This window comes from Lissotriton vulgaris, unplaced genomic scaffold (assembly GCF_964263255.1).
Source record: "Lissotriton vulgaris unplaced genomic scaffold, aLisVul1.2 SCAFFOLD_1527, whole genome shotgun sequence".
NCBI lineage: Eukaryota > Metazoa > Chordata > Amphibia > Caudata > Salamandridae > Lissotriton > Lissotriton vulgaris.
In genome coordinates this window covers 137,921-160,989 of record NW_028241337.1, presented here as the reverse complement: position 1 = coordinate 160,989, position 23,069 = coordinate 137,921, and the positions used below count along the sequence as shown (strand labels likewise).

At 44.1% G+C, this 23,069-nt stretch overlaps 16 non-coding genes across 16 annotated transcripts; all 16 read left to right on the top strand.

Moving 5' to 3' along the window:
* Window positions 1-90: 90 nt before the first annotated feature.
* On the top strand, window positions 91-163 carry TRNAK-UUU (transfer RNA lysine (anticodon UUU)). Its single transcript has one exon. It is a non-coding gene; the product is annotated as a tRNA-Lys (tRNA).
* Window positions 164-502: 339 nt separating this feature from the next.
* TRNAR-UCU (transfer RNA arginine (anticodon UCU)) lies at window positions 503-593 on the top strand. The gene is given in 2 exon segments: window positions 503-539; window positions 558-593. It is a non-coding gene; the product is annotated as a tRNA-Arg (tRNA).
* Window positions 594-1,818: 1,225 nt separating this feature from the next.
* TRNAK-UUU (transfer RNA lysine (anticodon UUU)) lies at window positions 1,819-1,891 on the top strand. Its single transcript has one exon. It is a non-coding gene; the product is annotated as a tRNA-Lys (tRNA).
* Window positions 1,892-2,230: 339 nt separating this feature from the next.
* On the top strand, window positions 2,231-2,321 carry TRNAR-UCU (transfer RNA arginine (anticodon UCU)). The gene is given in 2 exon segments: window positions 2,231-2,267; window positions 2,286-2,321. It is a non-coding gene; the product is annotated as a tRNA-Arg (tRNA).
* Window positions 2,322-3,547: 1,226 nt separating this feature from the next.
* On the top strand, window positions 3,548-3,620 carry TRNAK-UUU (transfer RNA lysine (anticodon UUU)). The gene has a single exon. It is a non-coding gene; the product is annotated as a tRNA-Lys (tRNA).
* A 339-nt stretch (window positions 3,621-3,959) lies between these two features.
* Window positions 3,960-4,050, top strand: TRNAR-UCU (transfer RNA arginine (anticodon UCU)). The gene is given in 2 exon segments: window positions 3,960-3,996; window positions 4,015-4,050. It is a non-coding gene; the product is annotated as a tRNA-Arg (tRNA).
* Window positions 4,051-5,275: 1,225 nt separating this feature from the next.
* Window positions 5,276-5,348, top strand: TRNAK-UUU (transfer RNA lysine (anticodon UUU)). Its single transcript has one exon. It is a non-coding gene; the product is annotated as a tRNA-Lys (tRNA).
* Window positions 5,349-5,687: 339 nt separating this feature from the next.
* Window positions 5,688-5,778, top strand: TRNAR-UCU (transfer RNA arginine (anticodon UCU)). The gene is given in 2 exon segments: window positions 5,688-5,724; window positions 5,743-5,778. It is a non-coding gene; the product is annotated as a tRNA-Arg (tRNA).
* A 1,226-nt stretch (window positions 5,779-7,004) lies between these two features.
* Window positions 7,005-7,077, top strand: TRNAK-UUU (transfer RNA lysine (anticodon UUU)). The gene has a single exon. It is a non-coding gene; the product is annotated as a tRNA-Lys (tRNA).
* A 339-nt stretch (window positions 7,078-7,416) lies between these two features.
* TRNAR-UCU (transfer RNA arginine (anticodon UCU)) lies at window positions 7,417-7,507 on the top strand. The gene is given in 2 exon segments: window positions 7,417-7,453; window positions 7,472-7,507. It is a non-coding gene; the product is annotated as a tRNA-Arg (tRNA).
* Window positions 7,508-7,802: 295 nt separating this feature from the next.
* TRNAK-UUU (transfer RNA lysine (anticodon UUU)) lies at window positions 7,803-7,875 on the top strand. Its single transcript has one exon. It is a non-coding gene; the product is annotated as a tRNA-Lys (tRNA).
* Window positions 7,876-8,732: 857 nt separating this feature from the next.
* On the top strand, window positions 8,733-8,805 carry TRNAK-UUU (transfer RNA lysine (anticodon UUU)). The gene has a single exon. It is a non-coding gene; the product is annotated as a tRNA-Lys (tRNA).
* A 339-nt stretch (window positions 8,806-9,144) lies between these two features.
* Window positions 9,145-9,235, top strand: TRNAR-UCU (transfer RNA arginine (anticodon UCU)). Its single transcript is given in 2 exon segments — window positions 9,145-9,181; window positions 9,200-9,235. It is a non-coding gene; the product is annotated as a tRNA-Arg (tRNA).
* A 1,217-nt stretch (window positions 9,236-10,452) lies between these two features.
* TRNAK-UUU (transfer RNA lysine (anticodon UUU)) lies at window positions 10,453-10,525 on the top strand. Its single transcript has one exon. It is a non-coding gene; the product is annotated as a tRNA-Lys (tRNA).
* Window positions 10,526-10,864: 339 nt separating this feature from the next.
* Window positions 10,865-10,955, top strand: TRNAR-UCU (transfer RNA arginine (anticodon UCU)). Its single transcript is given in 2 exon segments — window positions 10,865-10,901; window positions 10,920-10,955. It is a non-coding gene; the product is annotated as a tRNA-Arg (tRNA).
* Window positions 10,956-22,098: 11,143 nt separating this feature from the next.
* On the top strand, window positions 22,099-22,189 carry TRNAR-UCU (transfer RNA arginine (anticodon UCU)). The gene is given in 2 exon segments: window positions 22,099-22,135; window positions 22,154-22,189. It is a non-coding gene; the product is annotated as a tRNA-Arg (tRNA).
* Window positions 22,190-23,069: the final 880 nt, after the last annotated feature.

Genomic DNA, 23,069 nt, shown 5'->3' with positions numbered 1-23,069 from the left:
TGCTAATATATGTAATTATATAAATATACAAAGTGTAGGTCAGTGTACGTCCACATTTGTTTAGCTGATTTTAAGGTAGAGTATAGCAGAGCCTGGATAGCTCAGTCGGTAGAGCATCAGACTTTTAATCTGAGGGTCCAGGGTTCAAGTCCCTGTTCAGGCGGTTGTTTCCTTTAAAGAAAAAGTACTCTAATTGTATGCTCTTTTTGTGGACCCCTGCATGACGAATAAGATATTCCATTACTAAAATTGCAAAAACGTCTTTCATGGAGTTGTGAAATACACATCTGTCTCACATATTATGTGCCATTTGACTAAACTTAAGTCGTACGTAGATTTACCAATGGTATCATGTAGTCTGAGACGGTGAATATCATTTCACCAATTCAATATTCAAAATATAGCCATGGTTATAGTATCAAATGAACTTTATAAAGCTGATCAACAGCTAATAGCTCATTATTTCATTTCAGAACATCTCTGCACCTCATTATAGCAGATTGGCTCTGTGGCGCAATGGATAGCGCATTGGACTTCTAGGTGAATGTAAAAAAGATATTCAAAGGTTGTGGGTTCGAATCCCACCAGAGTCAGTTTTATCCCTGTTATCCTGTTATCCCAAGTACCAATTCATTATTATATTCTCTGTATTTAGTACTAATACCGGCAACCATCTTAACCCCTTGCGTGCTGATGACAGAACGTTTCCGTCATCAGCTACGGGTGAGCTGTGCTGATGACGAAACCGTTCCGTCATGACTCCGCCCGCGCAAGGCGGAGTCAGCACAGGCGGAAAATACGCCCCGCACGCAAGGTGTTAAAAAACGTAGTGATAGTTGGGACACTTCCTAATGTTGATAATGTCATTTTGTGTATTGCTGCCTCAGAACCTGGATAGCTCAGTCGGTAGAGCATCAGACTTTTAATCCGAGGGTCCAGGGTTCAAGTCCCTGTTCAGGCGGCTTGGTTAAAAAAAATGTATATCAATTGCATACTCTTTTCAGGATCCAATGAATGGGAAGTCCAATTACAGATGGTTCAAAAAAGTCTTGATCGAGTCCTTACATACCCATCTGTGCTCTACTTTCTTTGACAAGGGTTAAGAAGACTTACCCAAACTGTATCATGTAGTTTGACATGTTGATTATCTTTTATCCAATTCAATGTTCAAAATGTAAGCTAGTGTCCGATTAATTTGATAAAGTTGGTCAACAACTTATAGGTCATCTTTTTATTTGTGAATCTCTGATCACCTTGTTGAATCAGGTCGGATCTCTGGTGCAATGGATTGCGGCTTGGAGTCCTAGGCGAATGTAGCAAAAGCATTCAAACGCTAAGGGTTCGAACACCAACTGGGTCAATTTTATCCCTCCTCTATTTTATAACTAATTGAAACAGTAACCAGCAATCCTGCTTCTCCATCACCAGAAACATTTACCAAAATGGCAGTGAAAGAAAGTCTACTTAAACAGAGACTGTTTGCTTTGAAAATGTTGCATAGTCTATGCCCAAGAGGAAATTCCCAATGATACTGCTGAAAATGTAATTTAGGAGTTAGTAATAGTATTTGGCCCTTTATTAATTTCACAGTGTCATTTTAAACACGTGATTTCTATGTCATCCGAAAATGAGATAGTACAAATTTCCGGAGTTATAATGGATTACGTGTGCTGCTGAAATTTCAAATGCTTAAAATATCAATTCATTATTAAACTCTAGAATATTGATTGCTAATATATGTAATTATATAAATATACAAAGTGTAGGTCAGTGTACGTCCACATTTGTTTAGCTGATTTTAAGGTAGAGTATAGCAGAGCCTGGATAGCTCAGTCGGTAGAGCATCAGACTTTTAATCTGAGGGTCCAGGGTTCAAGTCCCTGTTCAGGCGGTTGTTTCCTTTAAAGAAAAAGTACTCTAATTGTATGCTCTTTTTGTGGACCCCTGCATGACGAATAAGATATTCCATTACTAAAATTGCAAAAACGTCTTTCATGGAGTTGTGAAATACACATCTGTCTCACATATTATGTGCCATTTGACTAAACTTAAGTCGTACGTAGATTTACCAATGGTATCATGTAGTCTGAGACGGTGAATATCATTTCACCAATTCAATATTCAAAATATAGCCATGGTTATAGTATCAAATGAACTTTATAAAGCTGATCAACAGCTAATAGCTCATTATTTCATTTCAGAACATCTCTGCACCTCATTATAGCAGATTGGCTCTGTGGCGCAATGGATAGCGCATTGGACTTCTAGGTGAATGTAAAAAAGATATTCAAAGGTTGTGGGTTCGAATCCCACCAGAGTCAGTTTTATCCCTGTTATCCTGTTATCCCAAGTACCAATTCATTATTATATTCTCTGTATTTAGTACTAATACCGGCAACCATCTTAACCCCTTGTGTGCTGATGACAGAACGGTTCCGTCATCAGCTACGGGTGAGCTGTGCTGATGACGAAACCGTTCCGTCATGACTCCGCCCGAGCAAGGCGGAGTCAGCACAGGCGGAAAATACGCCCCGCACGCAAGGGGTTAAAAAAACGTAGTGATAGTTGGGACACTTCCTAATGTTGATAATGTCATTTTGTGTATTGCTGCCTCAGAGCCTGGATAGCTCAGTCGGTAGAGCATCAGACTTTTAATCCGAGGGTCCAGGGTTCAAGTCCCTGTTCAGGCGGCTTGGTTAAAAAAAATGTATATCAATTGCATACTCTTTTCAGGATCCAATGAATGGGAAGTCCAATTACAGATGGTTCAAAAAAGTCTTGATCGAGTCCTTACATACCCATCTGTGCTCTACTTTCTTTGACAAGGGTTAAGAAGACTTACCCAAACTGTATCATGTAGTTTGACATGTTGATTATCTTTTATCCAATTCAATGTTCAAAATGTAAGCTAGTGTCCGATTAATTTGATAAAGTTGGTCAACAACTTATAGGTCATCTTTTTATTTGTGAATCTCTGATCACCTTGTTGAATCAGGTCGGATCTCTGGTGCAATGGATTGCGGCTTGGAGTCCTAGGCGAATGTAGCAAAAGCATTCAAACGCTAAGGGTTCGAACACCAACTGGGTCAATTTTTTCCCTCCTCTATTTTATAACTAATTGAAACAGTAACCAGCAATCCTGCTTCTCCATCACCAGAAACATTTACCAAAATGGCAGTGAAAGAAAGTCTACTTAAACAGAGACTGTTTGCTTTGAAAATGTTGCATAGTCTATGCCCAAGAGGAAATTCCCAATGATACTGCTGAAAATGTAATTTAGGAGTTAGTAATAGTATTTGGCCCTTTATTAATTTCACAGTGTCATTTTAAACACGTGATTTCTATGTCATCCGAAAATGAGATAGTACAAATTTCCGGAGTTATAATGGATTACGTGTGCTGCTGAAATTTCAAATGCTTAAAATATCAATTCATTATTAAACTCTAGAATATTGATTGCTAATATATGTAATTATATAAATATACAAAGTGTAGGTCAGTGTACGTCCACATTTGTTTAGCTGATTTTAAGGTAGAGTATAGCAGAGCCTGGATAGCTCAGTCGGTAGAGCATCAGACTTTTAATCTGAGGGTCCAGGGTTCAAGTCCCTGTTCAGGCGGTTGTTTCCTTTAAAGAAAAAGTACTCTAATTGTATGCTCTTTTTGTGGACCCCTGCATGACGAATAAGATATTCCATTACTAAAATTGCAAAAACGTCTTTCATGGAGTTGTGAAATACACATCTGTCTCACATATTATGTGCCATTTGACTAAACTTAAGTCGTACGTAGATTTACCAATGGTATCATGTAGTCTGAGACGGTGAATATCATTTCACCAATTCAATATTCAAAATATAGCCATGGTTATAGTATCAAATGAACTTTATAAAGCTGATCAACAGCTAATAGCTCATTATTTCATTTCAGAACATCTCTGCACCTCATTATAGCAGATTGGCTCTATGGCGCAATGGATAGCGCATTGGACTTCTAGGTGAATGTAAAAAAGATATTCAAAGGTTGTGGGTTCGAATCCCACCAGAGTCAGTTTTATCCCTGTTATCCTGTTATCCCAAGTACCAATTCATTATTATATTCTCTGTATTTAGTACTAATACCGGCAACCATCTTAACCCCTTGCGTGCTGATGACAGAACGTTTCCGTCATCAGCTACGGGTGAGCTGTGCTGATGACGAAACCGTTCCGTCATGACTCCGCCCGCGCAAGGCGGAGTCAGCACAGGCGGAAAATACGCCCCGCACGCAAGGTGTTAAAAAACGTAGTGATAGTTGGGACACTTCCTAATGTTGATAATGTCATTTTGTGTATTGCTGCCTCAGAACCTGGATAGCTCAGTCGGTAGAGCATCAGACTTTTAATCCGAGGGTCCAGGGTTCAAGTCCCTGTTCAGGCGGCTTGGTTAAAAAAAATGTATATCAATTGCATACTCTTTTCAGGATCCAATGAATGGGAAGTCCAATTACAGATGGTTCAAAAAAGTCTTGATCGAGTCCTTACATACCCATCTGTGCTCTACTTTCTTTGACAAGGGTTAAGAAGACTTACCCAAACTGTATCATGTAGTTTGACATGTTGATTATCTTTTATCCAATTCAATGTTCAAAATGTAAGCTAGTGTCCGATTAATTTGATAAAGTTGGTCAACAACTTATAGGTCATCTTTTTATTTGTGAATCTCTGATCACCTTGTTGAATCAGGTCGGATCTCTGGTGCAATGGATTGCGGCTTGGAGTCCTAGGCGAATGTAGCAAAAGCATTCAAACGCTAAGGGTTCGAACACCAACTGGGTCAATTTTATCCCTCCTCTATTTTATAACTAATTGAAACAGTAACCAGCAATCCTGCTTCTCCATCACCAGAAACATTTACCAAAATGGCAGTGAAAGAAAGTCTACTTAAACAGAGACTGTTTGCTTTGAAAATGTTGCATAGTCTATGCCCAAGAGGAAATTCCCAATGATACTGCTGAAAATGTAATTTAGGAGTTAGTAATAGTATTTGGCCCTTTATTAATTTCACAGTGTCATTTTAAACACGTGATTTCTATGTCATCCGAAAATGAGATAGTACAAATTTCCGGAGTTATAATGGATTACGTGTGCTGCTGAAATTTCAAATGCTTAAAATATCAATTCATTATTAAACTCTAGAATATTGATTGCTAATATATGTAATTATATAAATATACAAAGTGTAGGTCAGTGTACGTCCACATTTGTTTAGCTGATTTTAAGGTAGAGTATAGCAGAGCCTGGATAGCTCAGTCGGTAGAGCATCAGACTTTTAATCTGAGGGTCCAGGGTTCAAGTCCCTGTTCAGGCGGTTGTTTCCTTTAAAGAAAAAGTACTCTAATTGTATGCTCTTTTTGTGGACCCCTGCATGACGAATAAGATATTCCATTACTAAAATTGCAAAAACGTCTTTCATGGAGTTGTGAAATACACATCTGTCTCACATATTATGTGCCATTTGACTAAACTTAAGTCGTACGTAGATTTACCAATGGTATCATGTAGTCTGAGACGGTGAATATCATTTCACCAATTCAATATTCAAAATATAGCCATGGTTATAGTATCAAATGAACTTTATAAAGCTGATCAACAGCTAATAGCTCATTATTTCATTTCAGAACATCTCTGCACCTCATTATAGCAGATTGGCTCTGTGGTGCAATGGATAGCGCATTGGACTTCTAGGTGAATGTAAAAAAGATATTCAAAGGTTGTGGGTTCGAATCCCACCAGAGTCAGTTTTATCCCTGTTATCCTGTTATCCCAAGTACCAATTCATTATTATATTCTCTGTATTTAGTACTAATACCGGCAACCATCTTAACCCCTTGCGTGCTGATGACAGAACGGTTCCGTCATCAGCTACGGGTGAGCTGTGCTGATGACGAAACCGTTCCGTCATGACTCCGCCCGAGCAAGGCGGAGTCAGCACAGGCGGAAAATACGCCCCGCATGCAAGGGGTTAAAAAAACGTAGTGATAGTTGGGACACTTCCTAATGTTGATAATGTCATTTTGTGTATTGCTGCCTCAGAGCCTGGATAGCTCAGTCGGTAGAGCATCAGACTTTTAATCCGCGGGTCCAGGGTTCAAGTCCCTGTTCAGGCGGCTTGGTTAAAAAAAATGTATATCAATTGCATACTCTTTTCAGGATCCAATGAATGGGAAGTCCAATTACAGATGGTTCAAAAAAGTCTTGATCGAGTCCTTACATACCCATCTGTGCTCTACTTTCTTTGACAAGGGTTAAGAAGACTTACCCAAACTGTATCATGTAGTTTGACATGTTGATTATCTTTTATCCAATTCAATGTTCAAAATGTAAGCTAGTGTCCGATTAATTTGATAAAGTTGGTCAACAACTTATAGGTCATCTTTTTATTTGTGAATCTCTGATCACCTTGTTGAATCAGGTCGGATCTCTGGTGCAATGGATTGCGGCTTGGAGTCCTAGGCGAATGTAGCAAAAGCATTCAAACGCTAAGGGTTCGAACACCAACTGGGTCAATTTTTTCCCTCCTCTATTTTATAACTAATTGAAACAGTAACCAGCAATCCTGCTTCTCCATCACCAGAAACATTTACCAAAATGGCAGTGAAAGAAAGTCTACTTAAACAGAGACTGTTTGCTTTGAAAATGTTGCATAGTCTATGCCCAAGAGGAAATTCCCAATGATACTGCTGAAAATGTAATTTAGGAGTTAGTAATAGTATTTGGCCCTTTATTAATTTCACAGTGTCATTTTAAACACGTGATTTCTATGTCATCCGAAAATGAGATAGTACAAATTTCCGGAGTTATAATGGATTACGTGTGCTGCTAAAATTTCAAATGCTTAAAATATCAATTCATTATTAAACTCTAGAATATTGATTGCTAATATATGTAATTATATAAATATACAAAGTGTAGGTCAGTGTACGTCCACATTTGTTTAGCTGATTTTAAGGTAGAGTATAGCAGAGCCTGGATAGCTCAGTCGGTAGAGCATCAGACTTTTAATCTGAGGGTCCAGGGTTCAAGTCCCTGTTCAGGCGGTTGTTTCCTTTAAAGAAAAAGTACTCTAATTGTATGCTCTTTTTGTGGACCCCTGCATGACGAATAAGATATTCCATTACTAAAATTGCAAAAACGTCTTTCATGGAGTTGTGAAATACACATCTGTCTCACATATTATGTGCCATTTGACTAAACTTAAGTCGTACGTAGATTTACCAATGGTATCATGTAGTCTGAGACGGTGAATATCATTTCACCAATTCAATATTCAAAATATAGCCATGGTTATAGTATCAAATGAACTTTATAAAGCTGATCAACAGCTAATAGCTCATTATTTCATTTCGGAACATCTCTGCACCTCATTATAGCAGATTGGCTCTGTGGCGCAATGGATAGCGCATTGGACTTCTAGGTGAATGTAAAAAAGATATTCAAAGGTTGTGGGTTTGAATCCCACCAGAGTCAGTTTTATCCCTGTTATCCTGTTATCCCAAGTACCAATTCATTATTATATTCTCTGTATTTAGTACTAATACCGGCAACCATCTTAACCCCTTGCGTGCTGATGACAGAACGTTTCCGTCATCAGCTACGGGTGAGCTGTGCTGATGACGAAACCGTTCCGTCATGACTCCGCCCGCGCAAGGCGGAGTCAGCACAGGCGGAAAATACGCCCCGCACGCAAGGGGTTAAAAAACGTAGTGATAGTTGGGACACTTCCTAATGTTGATAATGTCATTTTGTGTATTGCTGCCTCAGAGCCTGGATAGCTCAGTCGGTAGAGCATCAGACTTTTAATCTGAGGGACCAGGGTTCAAGTCCCTGTTCAGGCAGCTTGGTTAAAAAAAATGTATATCAATTGCATACTCTTTTCAGGATCCAATGAATGGGAAGTCCAATTACAGATGGTTCAAAAAAGTCTTGATCGAGTCCTTACATACCCATCTGTGCTCTACTTTCTTTGACAAGGGTTAAGAAGACTTACCCAAACTGTATCATGTAGTTTGACATGTTGATTATCTTTTATCCAATTCAATGTTCAAAATGTAAGCTAGTGTCCGATTAATTTGATAAAGTTGGTCAACAACTTATAGGTCATCTTTTTATTTGTGAATCTCTGATCACCTTGTTGAATCAGGTCGGATCTCTGGTGCAATGGATTGCGGCTTGGAGTCCTAGGCGAATGTAGCAAAAGCATTCAAACGCTAAGGGTTCGAACACCAACTGGGTCAATTTTATCCCTCCTCTATTTTATAACTAATTGAAACAGTAACCAGCAATCCTGCTTCTCCATCACCAGAAACATTTACCAAAATGGCAGTGAAAGAAATTCTACTTAAACAGAGACTGTTTGCTTTGAAAATGTTTCATAGTCTATGCCCAAGAGGAAATTCCCAATGATACTGCTGAAAATGTAATTTAGGAGTTAGTAATAGTATTTGGCCCTTTATTAATTTCACTGTGTCATTTTAAACACGTGATTTCTATGTCATCCGAAAATGAGATAGTACAAATTTCCGGAGTTATAATGGATTACGTGTGCTGCTGAAATTTCAAATGCTTAAAATATCAATTCATTATTAAACTCTAGAATATTGATTGCTAATATATGTAATTATATAAATATACAAAGTGTAGGTCAGTGTACGTCCACATTTGTTTAGCTGATTTTAAGGTAGAGTATAGCAGAGCCTGGATAGCTCAGTCGGTAGAGCATCAGACTTTTAATCTGAGGGTCCAGGGTTCAAGTCCCTGTTCAGGCGGTTGTTTCCTTTAAAGAAAAAGTACTCTAATTGTATGCTCTTTTTGTGGACCCCTGCATGACGAATAAGATATTCCATTACTAAAATTGCAAAAACGTCTTTCATGGAGTTGTGAAATACACATCTGTCTCACATATTATGTGCCATTTGACTAAACTTAAGTCGTACGTAGATTTACCAATGGTATCATGTAGTCTGAGACGGTGAATATCATTTCACCAATTCAATATTCAAAATATAGCCATGGTTATAGTATCAAAAGAACTTTATAAAGCTGATCAACAGCTAATAGCTCATTATTTCATTTCAGAACATCTCTGCACCTCATTATAGCAGATTGGCTCTGTGGCGCAATGGATAGCGCATTGGACTTCTAGGTGAATGTAAAAAAGATATTCAAAGGTTGTGGGTTCGAATCCCACCAGAGTCAGTTTTATCCCTGTTATCCCAAGTACCAATTCATTATTATATTCTCTGTATTTAGTACTAATACCGGCAACCATCTTAACCCCTTGCGTGCTGATGACAGAACGTTTCCGTCATCAGCTACGGGTGAGCTGTGCTGATGACGAAACCGTTCCGTCATGACTCCGCCCGCGCAAGGCGGAGTCAGCACAGGCGGAAAATACGCCCCGCACGCAAGGTGTTAAAAAACGTAGTGATAGTTGGGACACTTCCTAATGTTGATAATGTCATTTTGTGTATTGCTGCCTCAGAGCCTGGATAGCTCAGTCGGTAGAGCATCAGACTTTTAATCCGAGGGTCCAGGGTTCAAGTCCCTGTTCAGGCGGCTTGGTTAAAAAAAATGTATATCAATTGCATACTCTTTTCAGGATCCAATGAATGGGAAGTCCAATTACAGATGGTTCAAAAAAGTCTTGATCGAGTCCTTACATACCCATCTGTGCTCTACTTTCTTTGACAAGGGTTAAGAAGACTTACCCAAACTGTATCATGTAGTTTGACATGTTGATTATCTTTTATCCAATTCAATGTTCAAAATGTAAGCTAGTGTCCGATTAATTTGATAAAGTTGGTCAACAACTTATAGGTCATCTTTTTATTTGTGAATCTCTGATCACCTTGTTGAATCAGGTCGGATCTCTGGTGCAATGGATTGCGGCTTGGAGTCCTAGGCGAATGTAGCAAAAGCATTTAAACGCTAAGTGTTCGAACACCAACTGGGTCAATTTTATCCCTCCTCTATTTTATAACTAATTGAAACAGTAACCAGCAATCCTGCTTCTCCATCACCAGAAACATTTACCAAAATGGCAGTGAAAGAAAGTCTACTTAAACAGAGACTGTTTGCTTTGAAAATGTTGCATAGTCTATGCCCAAGAGGAAATTCCCAATGATACTGCTGAAAATGTAATTTAGGAGTTAGTAATAGTATTTGGCCCTTTATTAATTTCACAGTGTCATTTTAAACACGTGATTTCTATGTCATCCGAAAATGAGATAGTACAAATTTCCGGAGTTATAATGGATTACGTGTGCTGCTGAAATTTCAAATGCTTAAAATATCAATTCATTATTAAACTCTAGAATATTGATTGCTAATATATGTAATTATATAAATATACAAAGTGTAGGTCAGTGTACGTCCACATTTGTTTAGCTGATTTTAAGGTAGAGTATAGCAGAGCCTGGATAGCTCAGTCGGTAGAGCATCAGACTTTTAATCTGAGGGTCCAGGGTTCAAGTCCCTGTTCAGGCGGTTGTTTCCTTTAAAGAAAAAGTACTCTAATTGTATGCTCTTTTTGTGGACCCCTGCATGACGAATAAGATATTCCATTACTAAAATTGCAAAAACGTCTTTCATGGAGTTGTGAAATACACATCTGTCTCACATATTATGTGCCATTTGACTAAACTTAAGTCGTACGTAGATTTACCAATGGTATCATGTAGTCTGAGACGGTGAATATCATTTCACCAATTCAATATTCAAAATATAGCCATGGTTATAGTATCAAATGAACTTTATAAAGCTGATCAACAGCTAATAGCTCATTATTTCATTTCAGAACATCTCTGCACCTCATTATAGCAGATTGGCTCTGTGGCGCAATGGATAGCGCATTGGACTTCTAGGTGAATGTAAAAAAGATATTCAAAGGTTGTGGGTTCGAATCCCACCAGAGTCAGTTTTATCCCTGTTATCCTGTTATCCCAAGTACCAATTCATTATTATATTCTCTGTATTTAGTACTAATACCGGCAACCATCTTAACCCCTTGCGTGCTGATGACAGAACGGTTCCGTCATCAGCTACGGGTGAGCTGTGCTGATGACGAAACCGTTCCGTCATGACTCCGCCCGAGCAAGGCGGAGTCAGCACAGGCGGAAAATACGCCCCGCACGCAAGGGGTTAAAAAAACGTAGTGATAGTTGGGACACTTCCTAATGTTGATAATGTCATTTTGTGTATTGCTGCCTCAGAGCCTGGATAGCTCAGTCGGTAGAGCATCAGACTTTTAATCCGAGGGTCCAGGGTTCAAGTCCCTGTTCAGGCGGCTTGGTTAAAAAAAATGTATATCAATTGCATACTCTTTTCAGGATCCAATGAATGGGAAGTCCAATTACAGATGGTTCAAAAAAGTCTTGATCGAGTCCTTACATACCCATCTGTGCTCTACTTTCTTTGACAAGGGTTAAGAAGACTTACCCAAACTGTATCATGTAGTTTGACATGTTGATTATCTTTTATCCAATTCAATGTTCAAAATGTAAGCTAGTGTCCGATTAATTTGATAAAGTTGGTCAACAACTTATAGGTCATCTTTTTATTTGTGAATCTCTGATCACCTTGTTGAATCAGGTCGGATCTCTGGTGTAATGGATTGCGGCTTGGAGTCCTAGGCGAATGTAGCAAAAGCATTCAAACGCTAAGGGTTCGAACACCAACTGGGTCAATTTTTTCCCTCCTCTATTTTATAACTAATTGAAACAGTAACCAGCAATCCTGCTTCTCCATCACCAGAAACATTTACCAAAATGGCAGTGAAAGAAAGTCTACTTAAACAGAGACTGTTTGCTTTGAAAATGTTGCATAGTCTATGCCCAAGAGGAAATTCCCAATGATACTGCTGAAAATGTAATTTAGGAGTTAGTAATTGTTAGAACTGGGGGTCTCTAGTTGGCAGAGGTAGGTACCACTGTCCAAATAGGGACCCTTGCTTCTAGTCAGGACAAGGAGATAACCCTCTCAGATAACCCCTGCTCGCCCTCAAGGTAGCTTGGCCTGAGCAGTCTAGGCTAACCAGAGGCAATGCGTAAAGTATTTGTACCAACACTCACAGTAACACAGTGAAAACACCACAAACTGATTCCACAACCGTTTGGGAAAATAAAGATATTTATTCTAAACTACACAAGACCAAAACGGCAAAAATCCAACATACACAGTTCAAGGATATGGTTTCAAAATGAGTTCTTCAGGTTGCAATCAAAGTTCTTTAAGTTGCGTTAAGATAATCCATAGATGCGTGAAAAGTTCACAGTTGCGTCACGTTTACTCACAGTACCTTTTAGATGCAACAAAGTTCCATAAGCAGGAAGCTGGTGCGGTGGAAACAAGCGATGCGTCACTCCTGAGACCCTGGGGAGGCGATGCGACAGCCCCGCTGCAGCAGCGGGCGTGTTGCGACGAATCCGGTCTGTATGGGGAGGAAGGCAGCTTGCGTAGATTCCGGTGCGTAGGTTCCGTAGGAAGTCTGTTCTCGCAAAGGCACGATGCGACGATCTCGTAGGGGCTGCGACGATCTCCGGGGCGACGATGCGCGGTCCAGCGGTGATCCTCTCTCTCGCAGCTCCTCGATGCGATGGTTCTGCGACGATGTTCGCAGCGACGTGATGCGCTCCGCAAGCGAGCGATGCGACACTTTTCAGCTTCAAAAGTCTCTCAAGCTTAGTTTCAAGCTTCCCAGCTCAGGTACAACTTCCAGAGGCCCCACAACTGGATCAAGCACTCTAGGAAGGACAGAACTCTCTCAGCAGAGTTCAGGGAGACTGGGGGTGAAGTCCTTTTGTTCCTGGGACTTCAAAAACAGGGAGCCAGCTCTTCTCAGGCCCTTGGAGATTCCTTCAAGACAGGGGACACAGCTCACAGCAAAGTCCTCCCCTCTCCTTGGCAGCAAAGCAACAGCAGGTCAGTCCAGCAGAGCAACAGCAGGACAGTCTTCCTTCTTCAGAGTCAGCTTTCTCCTTGGCAGAGGTTCCTTCTTGATTTCCAGGATGATCTAATTTTCTGTTGTCAGGGGTCCTGTACTTATACCCCTAAAGTCTTTGTTCTCTCTGTGCATGTGGGCCCTGAGCCCGGTCTGAACCAGTTCTGGGTGGATCCTGAGTACCTTGTTTTGCTGGCTGCATCTTTCCTTTCAGAGTGAGGGGCAGGGTCCTCAGCCGCCCAGCAGGAGGTGGAGCCAGCATTGTGGCAGGCAGGCACAGCCCTATTCAGCCCAGGTGCTAACTCCTCCCACCACTCAGGTTGCAATTGCTTCATTCAGCCTAGTGCTGACTCATCCAGCCTCTGGGGGAATTCCCCAGCCCCTGTCACTCACAAACCAGACAGTCAATACACAAACAGGCCCAGGCACACAGAAGGGTCAGACAAGAGAACAGCAACTTTCTAAAAGTGCTGTTCTCAAACACAGGATTTAAAAACCACCTTCCCTAAAAGATGTATTATTAAATTCTGAGTTCAGGGATACTAGATACTTATGTCCTATCTTGTTCCTATGGGAAGAAATGCTGTTAACCACTGTAGCCAGCATCCCCCATGTTAACCTATGGAGCAAGATAGCCTTACAATAGTGAAAAACGAAAATGGCTGTAATTCACTACCAGAGCATGGTACCTGCACTAGTACATGCTCTACCTTTCACATACACTGCACCCTGCCCAGGGGGGTACCTTGGGCCTCCCATAGGGGTGACTGAGGTGCACGAAAAGGGAAGGGTTAGGCCTGGTCAGTGGGGACACTGACCAGGAGGACATGGCAGTTCTAAACTGCCCGTAGGCGCTGTAGTGGCAGGCCTGAGACACCATTTTAGAGCTACTCCTGTGGGTGGCACAATCAGTGCTGCAGGCCCACTAGTAGCATTTGCCATCACCAGCCCTGGCACACCCAGTGCACTTTACTAGGGACTTCATGGTGATACAAATATGCCAAACATGTATATCCAATCAGAATAACAATTTACATAGGGAGCACTTACACTCTGGCACTGATCAGCAGTGGCAGAGTGTCCAAAGCATCTAAACTAGCAAAAACGAATCCAGCACAGCATCAAAAATACAGGAGGCAGAGGCAAAAAGATAGGGGTAATCACGCCAAAAGATGTCAGGTCTAACACGTGTCCCCTCCAGCTGAAAGTGGGGAGAACTACCCACCCTCTTGGGAGTTCTCTTCACTAAGGCGGAAAAACCTGGACAGACCATCAGCGTTGGCGTGTTCTGTACCAGGGCGGTGTTCCACCGTAAAGTCCATTCCCTGTAGGGAGATGGACCACCTCAACAGTTTTGGATTTTCACCCCTCATGTGCATTAACCACCTGAGGGGCCTGTGGTCGGTCTGAACACGAAAGTGAGTCCCAAACAGGTAGGGCCTCAACTTTTTCAGAGCCCAGACCACAGCAAAAGCCTCCCTTTCAATCGCACTCCACTTCTGTTCCCTGGGGAGTAGCCTCCGACTAATGAAAGCTACTGGCTGGTCTCCATTCTCCTCAGTGGCTTGTGAGAGTACTGCTCCCACACCATGCTCTGAAGCGTCCGTCTGAACTATGAACTCACTGGAAAAGTCAGGTGCCTTGAGCACCGGTGCTGTGCACATTGCAGTCTTCAGGGCCTCAAAAGCAGTTTGGCAGGCGTCAGTCCAGTCAACTCTTTTGGGCAACTTCTTGGAAGTGAGTTCTGTCAAGGGGGCGACAATGGTGCCATATCCCTTGACAAACCGTCTGTAATACCCTGTGAGTCCTAAAAAGGCTCTCACCTCTGTCTGGGTCTTGGGGGGCTCCCAAGCCAGAATGGTATCAATCTTAGCCTGTAGGGGCGCCACCTGGCCGCTCCCCACCTGGTGTCCCAAATACACCACCGATCCCTGCCCTATCTGGCACTTACTGGCCTTGATAGTGAGGCCTGCCTTCTGCAGAGCCTTCAACACTTCGCAGAGGTGTTGCAAGTGTTCTTCCCACGTGGAGCTGAACACAGCAATGTCATCCAGGTATGCGGCGCTGAATTCCTCCAGCCCGGACAGTACCTGGTTAACCAGTCTCTGGAACGTGGCAGGGGCATTCTTCAACCCAAAGGGCATGACTCGGAACTGGAAGTGCCCCTCTGGCGTTGAAAATGCTGACCTCTCTTTGGCCCCATCAGTTAAGGCAATCTGCCAGTACCCGGAAGTCAAATCAAATGTACTGAGGTACTTGGCAGCTCCCAACCGATCCACGAGCTCATCAGCTCTGGGGATAGGGTGTGCGTCAGTCTTCGTGACCGCATTGAGCCCACGGTAGTCCACGCAAAACCGGAGTTCTGGAGGGCCACCGGGGGTAGCAGCTTTCTTGGGAACCAAGACCACTGGGCTAGCCCAGGGGCTGCTGGAGGGCTCAATCACCCCTAGCGCCAACATCTTGGAAACCTCTTCCTTGATGCTGGCCCTGACCTTGTCAGCTACCCTGTAAAATTTTTGCTTTACAGGCAGACTGTCTCCAGTGTCCACGTCATGGACGCACCAGTTGGTGACTCCTGGGGTCAGGGAGAACAGAGAGGAGAACTGACCCAACACTTGGCGACAGTCGCTCTGCTGTTCTGGGGTCAGGGTGGGCGAGAGGACCACACCATCCACGGACCCATCGTGCTCCTTAACTGCCAGGAGGTCAGGGAGAGGGTCACTATCCTCTTCCATTCCTGCATCTGTAGCCATGAGCATGGTTACTTCAGACCTCTCAAAGTGTGGTTTGAGGCGGTTCACGTGCAAAACTCTCAGGGGCTGCCTGGGAGTCTTCAGGTTAACCAGGTAGGTTACCTCACTCTTCCTTTCCACCACCTCGTATGGCCCAGACCACTTGTCCTGGAGCGCGCAAGGCTCCACTGGCGCCATCACCCACACTTTCTGCCCAGGTTGAAATTCGACCAGAGTGGTATTCTGGTCGTACCATCTTTTCATTTCTTCCTGGCTTGCTTCCAGGTTCGCCTGAGCGAGTTTCCTGAAGCGTTGTGTCTGGTTGCGGATGGCCAGCACATAGCTGAACACATCCTGGGGGGTTTTCCCACGGGACTTTTCCCAACCCTCCTTCACCAGTGAGAGAGGTCCTCTGACAGGGTGGCCATACAGGAGTTCAAAGGGACTGAACCCTAAGGACTTCTGAGGCACCTCCCTGTAGGCAAACAACAGGCATGGTAACAAGACGTCCCACTTCCGTCTCATGGGCTCCGCTAGGCCCATAATCATACCTTTCAGGGTCCGGTTGAACCTTTCAACCAGCCCATTTCCTTGAGGGTGGTAAGGAGTGGTGAACTTATAAGTTACCCCACACTCCTCCCACAGAGACTTCATGTACCTAGAGATGAAGTTGGTACCCCGGTCGGAGACCACCTCTCTGGGGAACCCCACACGGGAAAAGATCCCCATCAATGCACGGCCCACCACGGGTGCTGTGATTGTCCTGAGAGGGACTGCTTCCGGGTACCGGGTGGCATGGTCCACCAAGACCAGGATGAACCTGTTGCCTAAGGCTGTCTTGGGGTCCAGGGGCCCTACGATATCTATGCCCACCCGCTCGAAAGGGGTGCTCACCACTGGGAAGGGTTGAAGGGGGGCCTTCAACTTCATTCCAGTCTTGCCACTAGCTTGACAGGTTTGGCAAGATCTGCAAAAGGAACCAACGTGCTTTCTCATCTGGGGCCAGTGGAAGTGGGTGACAAGCCGGTTCAGGGTCTTGTCTTGCCCCAGATGTCCTGCAAGAGGCACGTCATGAGCCAGACCCATTAGGAAGTTTCTGAAGCGCTCGGGTACCACCAGCACACGGGCTGCACCGGGCTCAGCAAACTTAGGCTCGCTATAAAGTAGGTCACCTTCCCAGTAAACATAGTGATCTTTGACTGCTCCACCTGCTGCCTGATCTACAGCCTGTTGCCGCAGACCAATGAGGGAAGGGCATTCCTTCTGCTCCCTGCAGAACTCCTCCCTGGAGGGACCACCTTCTTGCTGCCAATGGGTCAGCTCAGGTAGGTCTCCCAGTTCGGCCACCTGTTCCCCTGTAGGCTCCAGGGCATCCCCCTCAGGTTCTGCTTCCTCCTGGACCGTGGGAACGGCTGGGGCTGGTTTCCCGCGCCCTCTGCCTCTTCCTCTCCTGGCAGGTCTCTGGGCCACTATTTCAGGCTCCAGTTCTGCTGATTCACCCTTACTGGCTGCCATAGCACGCGTGGTCATGCAGATCCACGCAGGCAGACCCAACATCTCCAAGTGAGTTCGGTGTTCTATGTCTTTCCATGGAGAACTCTCCAGGTCGTTACCTAACAGACAGTCCACAGGCAAGGCATCACTGACAACTACCTCCAAGAGACCAGAGACTCCTCCCCCTTCAAAGGAAACCTTCGCTAACTTGCAGAGGCGCACTGAGCTGTCAGCGGCCACTACAGGGCGGAGTACACCAGGGATGATTTGCTCGTCAGACACCCACTGACACTTCACGGATGTCACACTGGCTCCGGTGTCTCTCAGAGCTTCAACCTCCCTCCCATTGATGGTCACCTTCTGCCCATATTTCTTAGTGTTAGAGGGCAGTAAGGTTTCCTGGACCACCTCTTGGTCTCCTAGCGAGACAAGGGTCATAACTGCTAGCTCTCCCCAGTCACTAGAAACCAAATCCCCACCCAAAGCTACACTAGCTAACGCTGGGGCGGGAGCACCAGTGGGTGCGGGCTTCTTCTTGGGACATTTCGGAGCAATATGGCCCACCTCGTTGCAGTGATAGCAGGTAGGGGGACCCTGGTTATTCCTCCTGTCTCTATTGTCCCGCCTGCCCTTAGAGGGCCATGGCTGTTTAGGCTTGGGGGGTTGGGAATCCTTTTCCTGGGAACTATTTTGGGGCCCTTGTGAGAACTCCTTTTGGTTACCCTTGTCCCCCCCACTCTTTTGCTGGGGACCCTGCCCACCTTTGGCTGTGGTACCCACAATTCCTTTGTGGACCCTGGTACTGGACCAGCGGTCCGCCTCCTTAGCAAGCTCAATGGGGTCTGTTAGCTTGCTGTCTAAAAGATGCTGGCGCAGCTCTGGAACACAAAGACTACTCAAGTGCTCCCAACTGATTAAATGCAACAACCCCTTCAAATCAGTTACTTTACTGCCCTTCATCCAACCTTCCAGTGCACGCGAGTACCCATTCACACACTCCATCCAAGTCTCAGACTCTTTCTTCTTGGAGTTTCTAAACTGCAGTCTGTACTGCTCTGGAGTAAGGCCATACCTGAGACATAAGGCCTCCTTCATATTGGGGTAGGTCATGGCACCTGTTAATTCTAAAGGCTCTAGAGCACTCCTCCCAGACGCCTCAAAATGTTTCCACAGGCCCGCCCCCCAATACTTGTCAGGCACATCATTCATCTTCAATGCAATTTCATACGAAGTGAACCAGGCATAAATATCCTCACTCCTATGGTAATTCTGTACCAGGTCTTTGGGAATATATACTTTACCCCCATGCACTGGCTGCGCGCTGCCACCATTAGAACTGGCATCCACCTCCTTGTTTTTCAGATCCAGCTCTTTTATTCTCAATTCATGATCCAAAAGCAATTTCTTTTCCTCTAAGGCGCGGGCCTCTCTCTTGTCTTCCGCTGCCCTTTCTTTCTCCAACTCCAATTGCCTCAGTTTCATTTTCATGACTTCCAAGTCATATTCTCTTATTCTTTGATTTTCCTGTAACTCTTCTGGGGTGAGGCCCCTACCGGAGTGGTTACTGCCAGCTCCTGAGCCTACTCTGCCCACTGGCAGATCTGTGCTTTGAAAAGCATTTTCTACATCCACATCATCTTCCTCTCGTGCCTCCCAATGGGCTCTCAAGATTCTCTGTAGCTCCTCCTTTCTGTAGGTGCTTTTTATGGGGCACTCAAACTCAAGGCAGAATTTCTTCAGTTGCTCAACTCTGTATGAACACAAATCTTCAATGCAAAACTCTAATTCTGCTTCTGCCCTCTCACTGGGTGCCTTCCCATTCTGAGACATGCTGCTTTTCGAAGAGTTACTCAACAACAGAATTCAAAAACTCAAAAACCAGTAGTATGCGGTGGCGTAATGGTCTGCACTCACTAGTGATGTACACCAATTACTGTGGGTCAAGTACAAATACAAGTTCAAATCCCACCGCCTGACCACCAATGTTAGAACTGGGGGTCTCTAGTTGGCAGAGGTAGGTACCACTGTCCAAATAGGGACCCTTGCTTCTAGTCAGGACAAGGAGATAACCCTCTCAGATAACCCCTGCTCGCCCTCAAGGTAGCTTGGCCTGAGCAGTCTAGGCTAACCAGAGGCAATGCGTAAAGTATTTGTACCAACACTCACAGTAACACAGTGAAAACACCACAAACTGATTCCACAACCGTTTGGGAAAATAAAGATATTTATTCTAAACTACACAAGACCAAAACGGCAAAAATCCAACATACACAGTTCAAGGATATGGTTTCAAAATGAGTTCTTCAGGTTGCAATCAAAGTTCTTTAAGTTGCGTTAAGATAATCCATAGATGCGTGAAAAGTTCACAGTTGCGTCACGTTTACTCACAGTACCTTTTAGATGCAACAAAGTTCCATAAGCAGGAAGCTGGGGCGGTGGAAACAAGCGATGCGTCACTCCTGAGACCCTGGGGAGGCGATGCGACAGCCCCGCTGCAGCAGCGGGCGTGTTGCGACGAATCCGGTCTGTATGGGGAGGAAGGCAGCTTGCGTAGATTCCGGTGCGTAGGTTCCGTAGGAAGTCTGTTCTCGCAAAGGCACGATGCGACGATCTCGTAGGGGCTGCGACGATCTCCGGGGCGACGATGCGCGGTCCAGCGGTGATCCTCTCTCTCGCAGCTCCTCGATGCGATGGTTCTGCGACGATGTTCGCAGCGACGTGATGCGCTCCGCAAGCGAGCGATGCGACACTTTTCAGCTTCAAAAGTCTCTCAAGCTTAGTTTCAAGCTTCCCAGCTCAGGTACAACTTCCAGAGGCCCCACAACTGGATCAAGCACTCTAGGAAGGACAGAACTCTCTCAGCAGAGTTCAGGGAGACTGGGGGTGAAGTCCTTTTGTTCCTGGGACTTCAAAAACAGGGAGCCAGCTCTTCTCAGGCCCTTGGAGATTCCTTCAAGACAGGGGACACAGCTCACAGCAAAGTCCTCCCCTCTCCTTGGCAGCAAAGCAACAGCAGGTCAGTCCAGCAGAGCAACAGCAGGACAGTCTTCCTTCTTCAGAGTCAGCTTTCTCCTTGGCAGAGGTTCCTTCTTGATTTCCAGGATGATCTAATTTTCTGTTGTCAGGGGTCCTGTACTTATACCCCTAAAGTCTTTGTTCTCTCTGTGCATGTGGGCCCTGAGCCCGGTCTGAACCAGTTCTGGGTGGATCCTGAGTACCTTGTTTTGCTGGCTGCATCTTTCCTTTCAGAGTGAGGGGCAGGGTCCTCAGCCGCCCAGCAGGAGGTGGAGCCAGCATTGTGGCAGGCAGGCACAGCCCTATTCAGCCCAGGTGCTAACTCCTCCCACCACTCAGGTTGCAATTGCTTCATTCAGCCTAGTGCTGACTCATCCAGCCTCTGGGGGAATTCCCCAGCCCCTGTCACTCACAAACCAGACAGTCAATACACAAACAGGCCCAGGCACACAGAAGGGTCAGACAAGAGAACAGCAACTTTCTAAAAGTGCTGTTCTCAAACACAGGATTTAAAAACCACCTTCCCTAAAAGATGTATTATTAAATTCTGAGTTCAGGGATACTAGATACTTATGTCCTATCTTGTTCCTATGGGAAGAAATGCTGTTAACCACTGTAGCCAGCATCCCCCATGTTAACCTATGGAGCAAGATAGCCTTACAATAGTGAAAAACGAAAATGGCTGTAATTCACTACCAGAGCATGGTACCTGCACTAGTACATGCTCTACCTTTCACATACACTGCACCCTGCCCAGGGGGGTACCTTGGGCCTCCCATAGGGGTGACTGAGGTGCACGAAAAGGGAAGGGTTAGGCCTGGTCAGTGGGGACACTGACCAGGAGGACATGGCAGTTCTAAACTGCCCGTAGGCGCTGTAGTGGCAGGCCTGAGACACCATTTTAGAGCTACTCCTGTGGGTGGCACAATCAGTGCTGCAGGCCCACTAGTAGCATTTGCCATCACCAGCCCTGGCACACCCAGTGCACTTTACTAGGGACTTCATGGTGATACAAATATGCCAAACATGTATATCCAATCAGAATAACAATTTACATAGGGAGCACTTACACTCTGGCACTGATCAGCAGTGGCAGAGTGTCCAAAGCATCTAAACTAGCAAAAACGAATCCAGCACAGCATCAAAAATACAGGAGGCAGAGGCAAAAAGATAGGGGTAATCACGCCAAAAGATGTCAGGTCTAACAGTAATAGTATTTGGCCCTTTATTAATTTCACAGTGTCATTTTAAACACGTGATTTCTATGTCATCCGAAAATGAGATAGTACAAATTTCCGGAGTTATAATGGATTACGTGTGCTGCTGAAATTTCAAATGCTTAAAATATCAATTCATTATTAAACTCTAGAATATTGATTGCTAATATATGTAATTATATAAATATACAAAGTGTAGGTCAGTGTACGTCCACATTTGTTTAGCTGATTTTAAGGTAGAGTATAGCAGAGCCTGGATAGCTCAGTCGGTAGAGCATCTGACTTTTAATCTGAGGGTCCAGGGTTCAAGTCCCTGTTCAGGCGGTTGTTTCCTTTAAAGAAAAAGTACTCTAATTGTATGCTCTTTTTGTGGACCCCTGCATGACGAATAAGATATTCCATTACTAAAATTGCAAAAACGTCTTTCATGGAGTTGTGAAATACACATCTGTCTCACATATTATGTGCCATTTGACTAAACTTAAGTCGTACGTAGATTTACCAATGGTATCATGTAGTCTGAGACGGTGAATATCATTTCACCAATTCAATATTCAAAATATAGCCATGGTTATAGTATCAAATGAACTTTATAAAGCTGATCAACAGCTAATAGCTCATTATTTCATTTCAGAACATCTCTGCACCTCATTATAGCAGATTGGCTCTGTGGCGCAATGGATAGCGCATTGGACTTCTAGGTGAATGTAAAAAAGAAATTCAAAGGTTGTGGGTTCGAATCCCACCAGAGTCAGTTTTATCCCTGTTATCCTGTTATCCCAAGTACCAATTCATTATTATATTCTCTGTATTTAGTACTAATACCGGCAACCATCTTAACCCCTTGCGTGCTGATGACAGAACGTTTCCGTCATCAGCTACGGGTGAGCTGTGCTGATGACGAAACCGTTCCGTCATGACTCCGCCCGCGCAAGGCGGAGTCAGCACAGGCGGAAAATACGCCCCGCACGCAAGGTGTTAAAAAACGTAGTGATAGTTGGGACACTTCCTAATGTTGATAATGTCATTTTGTGTATTGCTGCCTCAGAGCCTGGATAGCTCAGTCGGTAGAGCATCAGACTTTTAATCCGAGGGTCCAGGGTTCAAGTCCCTGTTCAGGCGGCTTGGTTAAAAAAAAATGTATATCAATTGCATACTCTTTTCAGGATCCAATGAATGGGAAGTCCAATTACAGATGGTTCAAAAAAGTCTTGATCGAGTCCTTACATACCCATCTGTGCTCTACTTTCTTTGACAAGGGTTAAGAAGACTTACCCAAACTGTATCATGTAGTTTGACATGTTGATTATCTTTTATCCAATTCAATGTTCAAAATGTAAGCTAGTGTCCGATTAATTTGATAAAGTTGGTCAACAACTTATAGGTCATCTTTTTATTTGTGAATCTCTGATCACCTTGTTGAATCAGGTCGGATCTCTGGTGCAATGGATTGCGGCTTGGAGTCCTAGGCGAATGTAGCAAAAGCATTCAAACGCTAAGGGTTCGAACACCAACTGGGTCAATTTTATCCCTCCTCTATTTTATAACTAATTGAAACAGTAACCAGCAATCCTGCTTCTCCATCACCAGAAACATTTACCAAAATGGCAGTGAAAGAAAGTCTACTTAAACAG